At 48.4% G+C, this 6660-nt stretch overlaps 1 long non-coding RNA gene across 1 annotated transcript in view; it reads left to right on the top strand.

The window, feature by feature from the left end:
• Positions 1-417: 417 nt before the first annotated feature.
• The window catches only part of LOC140215993 (uncharacterized), a 38595-nt gene continuing 32352 nt past the window's right edge, over positions 418-6660 (top strand). The window contains exon 1 of the long non-coding RNA XR_011892629.1: positions 418-509. This is a non-coding gene — a long non-coding RNA (uncharacterized lncRNA). The remainder of the gene's footprint in view (positions 510-6660) is intronic.

The following is a 6660-nucleotide window of genomic DNA, read 5'->3' on the forward strand; positions in this document are numbered from 1 at the left end:
GCATGAATTTATCAGTAAATCTGTGCGAAATTTGATGTAAAATATTTGAATGTAGATATCACATTGCTTTGCGCCAACTTGAATAATTGTCGTGAATAATTGTCGTGATGCAACCTTACAGGCAAAACATATGCAGTTGTCCTTGCCTTGTCTTATATCTCACCAGCCAGTAACAATTGCCTCATTTTTCGTTTTTGCGAAGCGTAGTGTGAAGTGTCATGATAAATGCATGTTCAACAAACACTATTCAGATGACACTGGGCATTCGATGAGCTTCAGCAACTAATGTTTAAGGAATTATCCATAATATAACCACAAAGAACGCATACGAAAACTGTACAAATGTAGCCAGGCATATTGATGGGACGCACTTAAGTTCACATATATATTTGTTCAAGGTGCATTGTTCATTTATTATCGAATCCTTCACTACTACAAAGGCCACTGCTACGTCGCTGAAATGGTCCATGACGATTCTGATTTAACCAAAGAGTATGGAAAATGGCGAAGTGAGTACATGTTTTTTTCTTTTTGTATACTGAACCATCTTGACAAAACCTGCGAACATGACCATGTGTCTCAATAACTATTTTCAATTCTACACGCCCTATATACACTTTACGCTTCTAAAAACAATGTGCAAATGTATTGATTGGTGACCAAAGTGTACTAGAATATGCTCGAGTGGACAGATGTGCAAATGCATTGAATGGTGACCAAAGTGTACCAGAATATGCTAGAGTGGACAGAACGGCGCTTTCCAATGCCGCGTGAATAAAAAATTGGCCGAGGCGCTTCGAGCAATTTGGTTTCGTGAGGAAAGTCATTCTGGGACGTCTTTAACGCGGTTTCACTGAGGGCGCCAAGCACGATCGCGTTCGTATGCTGTCATATTTTCTTATTTCAACAGTAAACTATTAGTAACTTCCGTTTGCAACATATTGTAGCGAAGTGACGCAGCTGTTAGTGTTCTGACGCATCAGCTCACTAGGGAGATGACAATAAGGGGGGATGAGCTCCGGCAGGGGCAAGTGTGGATCCGCAGATAGGATGAAGATGAGAAGTAGCATTCGAACAACTAGGTTTGCTAACTTGGCATTTGCTTTAGTTTTACACTGTACACATATTTACATACAAAACGATGACATACGGATCGTCGAAGGCCTGCCTGACCAGCCTGGTCTCCCGTGGCGAAGTTGCGCCGTGTGCTGCTGTCTCCTTACCCTCTTCAAAACTATGCGGATCATTCGTTAAATGAGTTTCTGCAGCATCCAAGCGAGCCGTGGACTGGTGCGAGGCGCAGTATCAATCACGACTTTTGTATCGGTACCATTTGCTCGTATGGGTACTGCTAGGAGCTGACTATCTGACATAGTGCATACTGGACGGCCGGGCTGACTCCTATAGGCCCGGCCGTTCTCGTTTCCCGAAGGGTTAGGCTTCCCACCCTGATTATCGTTGCGCTCTCTCTGTTGGTGTCTGTGATCTCTAACCCGCATCGAGCATTTGTGCGCGACGTGACCCATGCAACGGCACAGCGGGCATCGTGGACGTCCATCGTTGGCATGGATATTTCTCGCTGGCCAATGCACTGGAGGACGATGTAAATCTTCTTTAATAACCTTCAGGCGGTCAGATAACTAGGCTATAGAGTCCGCGATCGTCTTGAAGTCCCTATCGCGGTTGGTGGCCTCTCGTGGGCGATGACGCTCTGCCGCAGTGCAGGTAGCGATACATGTCGGAGGTGGTTGCAGTGTTGCTACAGCGGGTGTCACTACCGCGGGAGGCGTATTCGTACCACGACTGATGGCCGGCAGAGAAATGGGTACCGATCGCTTCTGGTTGGTACGCACGCGTCATCAAAGCAGCCCGATTAATACGCTACAACATTTGCAGCAAAATTGAGCAACTCTCCGGATTCGCGATTATTTTCTTTTGCACGTCCGGACGCAGGCCGCGCATAAGGTACCGCCACCGCTCCTTTTCCATCATGGATGGATTAATTTTTGCACACCGCTGCACGACGTCATAGTAATGGTAGCTCATAGTAATTCTAATGGTAGCTGGGTCCAGTTGTGCAACTGCAAATATGCGATTTCGATTGAGTGGCGACTGGTGAAAGACGTTTCTAGTAATGTCTCTCACTCTTGCCATGAAATAGGGGCACCCGTTAAAATTTGAGTGGTGTGCCCGTTTTTTGCGTTCTCATCCGATGCCAAATATACAAATTTTAATTTCGTCCCTTCATCCCAGTTGTTCAGGGAGGCTACGTGTTCGTAGCAAAGCAGCCACTCGGAGATTGATTCTTCGGTTGTGCCTCTAAAGACTGGCAGTCTGACGGAAAGTTTAGCTTGAGGGGTGGACATGATAGCGAGAACAGTAGGGGGTTCGGCCATGGTCGAGCTTTTAAAGCTAGGTTCCTGAAGTTTGTTGTCATGGGCCATGATATTAGAGCGTAGACGTCACTACGCAGCAACCTCCACCAATTTGTAGCCAAGTGACGCAGCTGTTCGTGTTATGAGGCACCAGCTCACCAGGGAGACGATAATAAGGGGGGTTGAGCTCTGACAGGGGCAAGTGCAGATCCACAGGTAGGATGACGACGAGATGTAGCATTCGAACAACTAGGTTTATTAGCTTGGCATTTAATTTAAGTTTACGCTGTGCACATATTTGCATACAGAACGATGACATACCGATCGTCAACGGCCTGCCTGAGCGGCCTGGTCTCCCGTGGCGACGTTGCGCCGTGTGCTGCTGTCTCCTTGCCCTCTTCAAAACTACCCACGATGACGAGTGATTTTAAGAAGGAAGAGACAAGTACAGCGCCGTTACTGCCTCTCGTGCGAGGGTACCTACAAAGTGCTGTACGGATGGGGGAAAGGGATAAAAAGAGTAGGGGAAAAAGAGTGGTGGATAGAGGGGAGAGGAGCCGAGCAGTAAGGCACGCCAAGGAGGTCGCAGCGGCTACCGCCATTCGTACAAGTCGGCGCCGTCCAAGTAGTCGAACAACGCCGTGAAGGCACGCCCGACCACGGAAGAGTGAGCGGACGGGAACAGAAGTACCTCAGTGCTGTCATATGGGAGGCCGAGGCTGGGGTAGGCGGTCGTGAGCAGGTCAAGTCCAGCAACCTATGCGGGGCACCGCAAGAATACGTGCTCCAGGTACTCCACATCGGTGCACTTGACGCGAAAAGAGCTTCCGGTACCGTGAAGGTGGTGCGTCCTTTCCGCGATTCGGTGGCAGGCGATGCGGAGAGGAAGCAGCAGAGCTCGGTCTCGTCGGTTCAGGCCTTCGCGCGGCAGCAGTTTCGGACAATTGCCACTGGCGACGGTGGGGGGAGCGGGAAGGGGTGGTCCGGATGTCTTGCGCATAATATGACGGCCACGGTGGGACGGGCAATGCCGAATGGCGTCACCACGAGTGACCGGGGGATTGGCGCAGTGTGGGCCTCCTTCGCGAGCCGGTCAGATTCCTCGTTCCGGTGTATGGCAATGTGGGAAGGCACCCACTGGAGAACGAGGTCGCATACCTGCTCGCAAACGCCTTCCAACTTCCACAGGAGGCACTGGATCAGCGGGGACCCGTGGTCCGTCCTCGCCAGCATGTACAACGCTGCACGGGAGTCCGTGAGGGTTGCCGCCGCCGGGAAGCAATGCCGTAAGGTCAGCTCCCCCGCCAGGTCGATGGCCACGAGCTCCGCGTCGGTGGACGAGACCGCACGCAAGACGCTGCACTGGCTCTGTGCTGGGATCTCAGGAGCGACGCAGGCGGCCGCGGCCGCACCTGCTGCTCATCGATGGTTGCAGCCGTCTCCTGCTGGAGGGCACAGATGCGCATTCCTTAAATGAGTTTCTGCAGCACCCAAAGGACCCGGGACCGGCGGGAGGCCCAGGCACCAATGACGCATTTCGACCAATAAGGCAGGCCGACACCATCTAATAGGAGTCAGGGTTTAAGAGGCCAAAAATGGTCACGTAAACACTCCGTATACAATATCAATTCGCCCTTAACTAATCAAGTTTTGGCACCCGATACAGCCGAGTATGCGAATGGGCGCGACACGTGCAAGTAGTGACCGTCAGCTGCGGTGGCGTCGGCCAGGTGGAAGCACATGCCCGAGGCGCCGTCGCTGTCATTTTCACACAGAGGTTTCCGCCGCACTGAGGAACCCACAACATTCGCGGAAAGAAAGGGATCTGCGGTATGCTCTCTCCGCGACAACATAGGCTATATAATTGCAGCGTCGAATAGGCTGACCAGCATCGCATTTTTTATTGACTAATGTTACTAGCATTCGTCTGCAAGTGATGATGCGCGCCTCTAGTCCTGGTTGCTGGCTAGCGTTTGGAAAGCGGACTATTTCATTCCACAAAGTTTTTCCTTTTATTTTATTCTTCCGACTTACCATTAGCGCCTTATGTCTTATGTGGCTTTGGTCCACGTCTTTTTACCACAAGTGTTTTATGAACTATAGACGTGCTCTCTTGACTTGACAGCGCAGATCTGTGTGTATTATGTGCACTATAGGCGTGCTTTGTTGACTAGATTGCGCAGATTTGTGGGTAATTAAGCAGGTGGTTCTTCAAAAATAAAACCAGTTGTTAGAAAGCGCTCGTCCTTGTGTTTCTTCTATCCTTCGTGCCTGTTTGTTTGCGCACAAAAAGTTTTAAGATGAATCTGTTCCAACTAGGCTGACTCGCAGTTATACTTCTTTCTCGGCACTCAGTTGATTTTCATGCTTCCTTTTTCACTTCTCTGTAACTGATTTCTCGAATTTTCTTTTGCCGACTTTTTCATATCATGCTGCTGCTTTGCTTGTCTATCTGTGGGCCTTCCCAGGGCCACATACTAATTCTGGATAATTTCATCCAAGGATGGTGGCATACCTACTGTCGCATTCGTATTTGCTCATATTCAATGGGCGACGTTATTTATTTGACCACATGCCCAGTTGTATAAGTTCCACAGGCTCACTGCACAACTGTGGCTGTGACTGGACCCTTGAGCAGAACTGCCGTGGCAGCTATTGCTGTGCTCGCTCGTCTCAGACGGGCTCCCATTCGGCGAGAGAGCGATTAGCTTGACATTATCTAAGAAATGTTGAAACAACGTGAACAAGGCAGGTCAAAGAACGAATGCCAGGATGCTGCGGTAGCGGCACGAAATTTCTAAGTCTATGGAAAACCTTCTCAGACCACAGCAAAAGATGACCGTCCTTCGTAGTGTTATAAATCGCGTATTACCTGCAAAACTACGAGGGTTCACCGACACGGCCATCGAGTTACTGCTAGTGATACTACCGTCTCTGAAATCCAAAATCAAGAAAGGGGCTCGCAGATGGAATAGCGTACTGTGGTATAAAGGTTATAAACAAGGATAAGGTGCCTCAGAAAGGCTGTCCAACGTTTCAATAGGAGGACCTATTTTCGTCAAAGGGGAAGATAGGTCCTCCTATGGAAACGTTGGCCAGCCTTTCTGAGGCACCTTATCCCTGTTCATAACCTTTATGATACACTGTCTCTAAGAAACGAGAAGGAAGGGGGTTAACCAAGCTGCCCTATTTTTATTACTCATATCATAAGAAACCAACTAACACTGACACCAAGGACAACATAGGGGAAAATACTTCTGCTTAATGAATTAAAAATAGAGAAACGATAAATTAATGGAAATAAAGTGCATGAAAAAACAACTTCCCGCAGGTGGGAACCGAACCCACAACTCTCGCATTTCGCGTGCGATATTCTACCAATTAAGCTACCGCGGCACCGTTTCCTCATCCACTTTCTTGTGTATTTATGTGTCCTAGTAGAACCCTGGGATTGTTAGCCAGCGCCACCACTCACAGACCTTGGCGGCGGACGTGGAACGTCCTTTTTACCGCAGGCGTCACGACAACGTGAACTTTTTGGGTGAAGGCAACTGGTCAATAAACCCACACGTGCTACCTAAAGACACCAAGGTTGCCGGATTCGAGACCCTCATTTGTAATAAGAAGGAAGGGGGTTAACCGAGGGGCTCGATTTTTATTACTCATATCATAAGAAGCCAGCAAACACTGACAACCAAGGACAACATACTGAAAATTACTTGTGCTTAATGATTTAAAAATAAAGAAACGATAAATATAATTGAAATTAAGTGGATGAAAAAACAACTTGCCGCAGGTGGGAACCGAACCCACAACCTTCGCATTTCCCGTGCGATGCGATTAATTAATGAAATAATTTCCATTAATTTATTGTTTATTTATTTTTAATTCATTAGGCACAAGTAATTTCCCCTATGTTGTCCTTGGTGTCAGTGTTTGTTGGCTAATAGTGTCGCACACAGGGACCCTACGAATTTTTCCAGGGTAGGACGAGTCGCATTTGTGAGCCCATGTTATTTCGAATTTGGTTTTCTCCCACATACAAGAGAGAAATTTCCGACCGGGTGCTACTTAAATTGCAAGCCATACATGCTGCCCATGAAATCAATTCATATAGTACCCAAGCTCACTAGAGTGGAAATTTACTAAGTCTCTGTTAGTGAAGCGTAGCATATTACGCAGGTTACAAAAACCCCACTGATATGTCAGCAAAATCCACAAATTCCGGAAGGCCTCACATCTGACTATCGAGCTGCAGTCGGCGTAGAGGCATGGTAGGAATCGT

Source organism: Dermacentor andersoni, chromosome 2, assembly GCF_023375885.2.
Source record: "Dermacentor andersoni chromosome 2, qqDerAnde1_hic_scaffold, whole genome shotgun sequence".
NCBI classification, from domain to species: Eukaryota; Metazoa; Arthropoda; class Arachnida; order Ixodida; family Ixodidae; genus Dermacentor; species Dermacentor andersoni.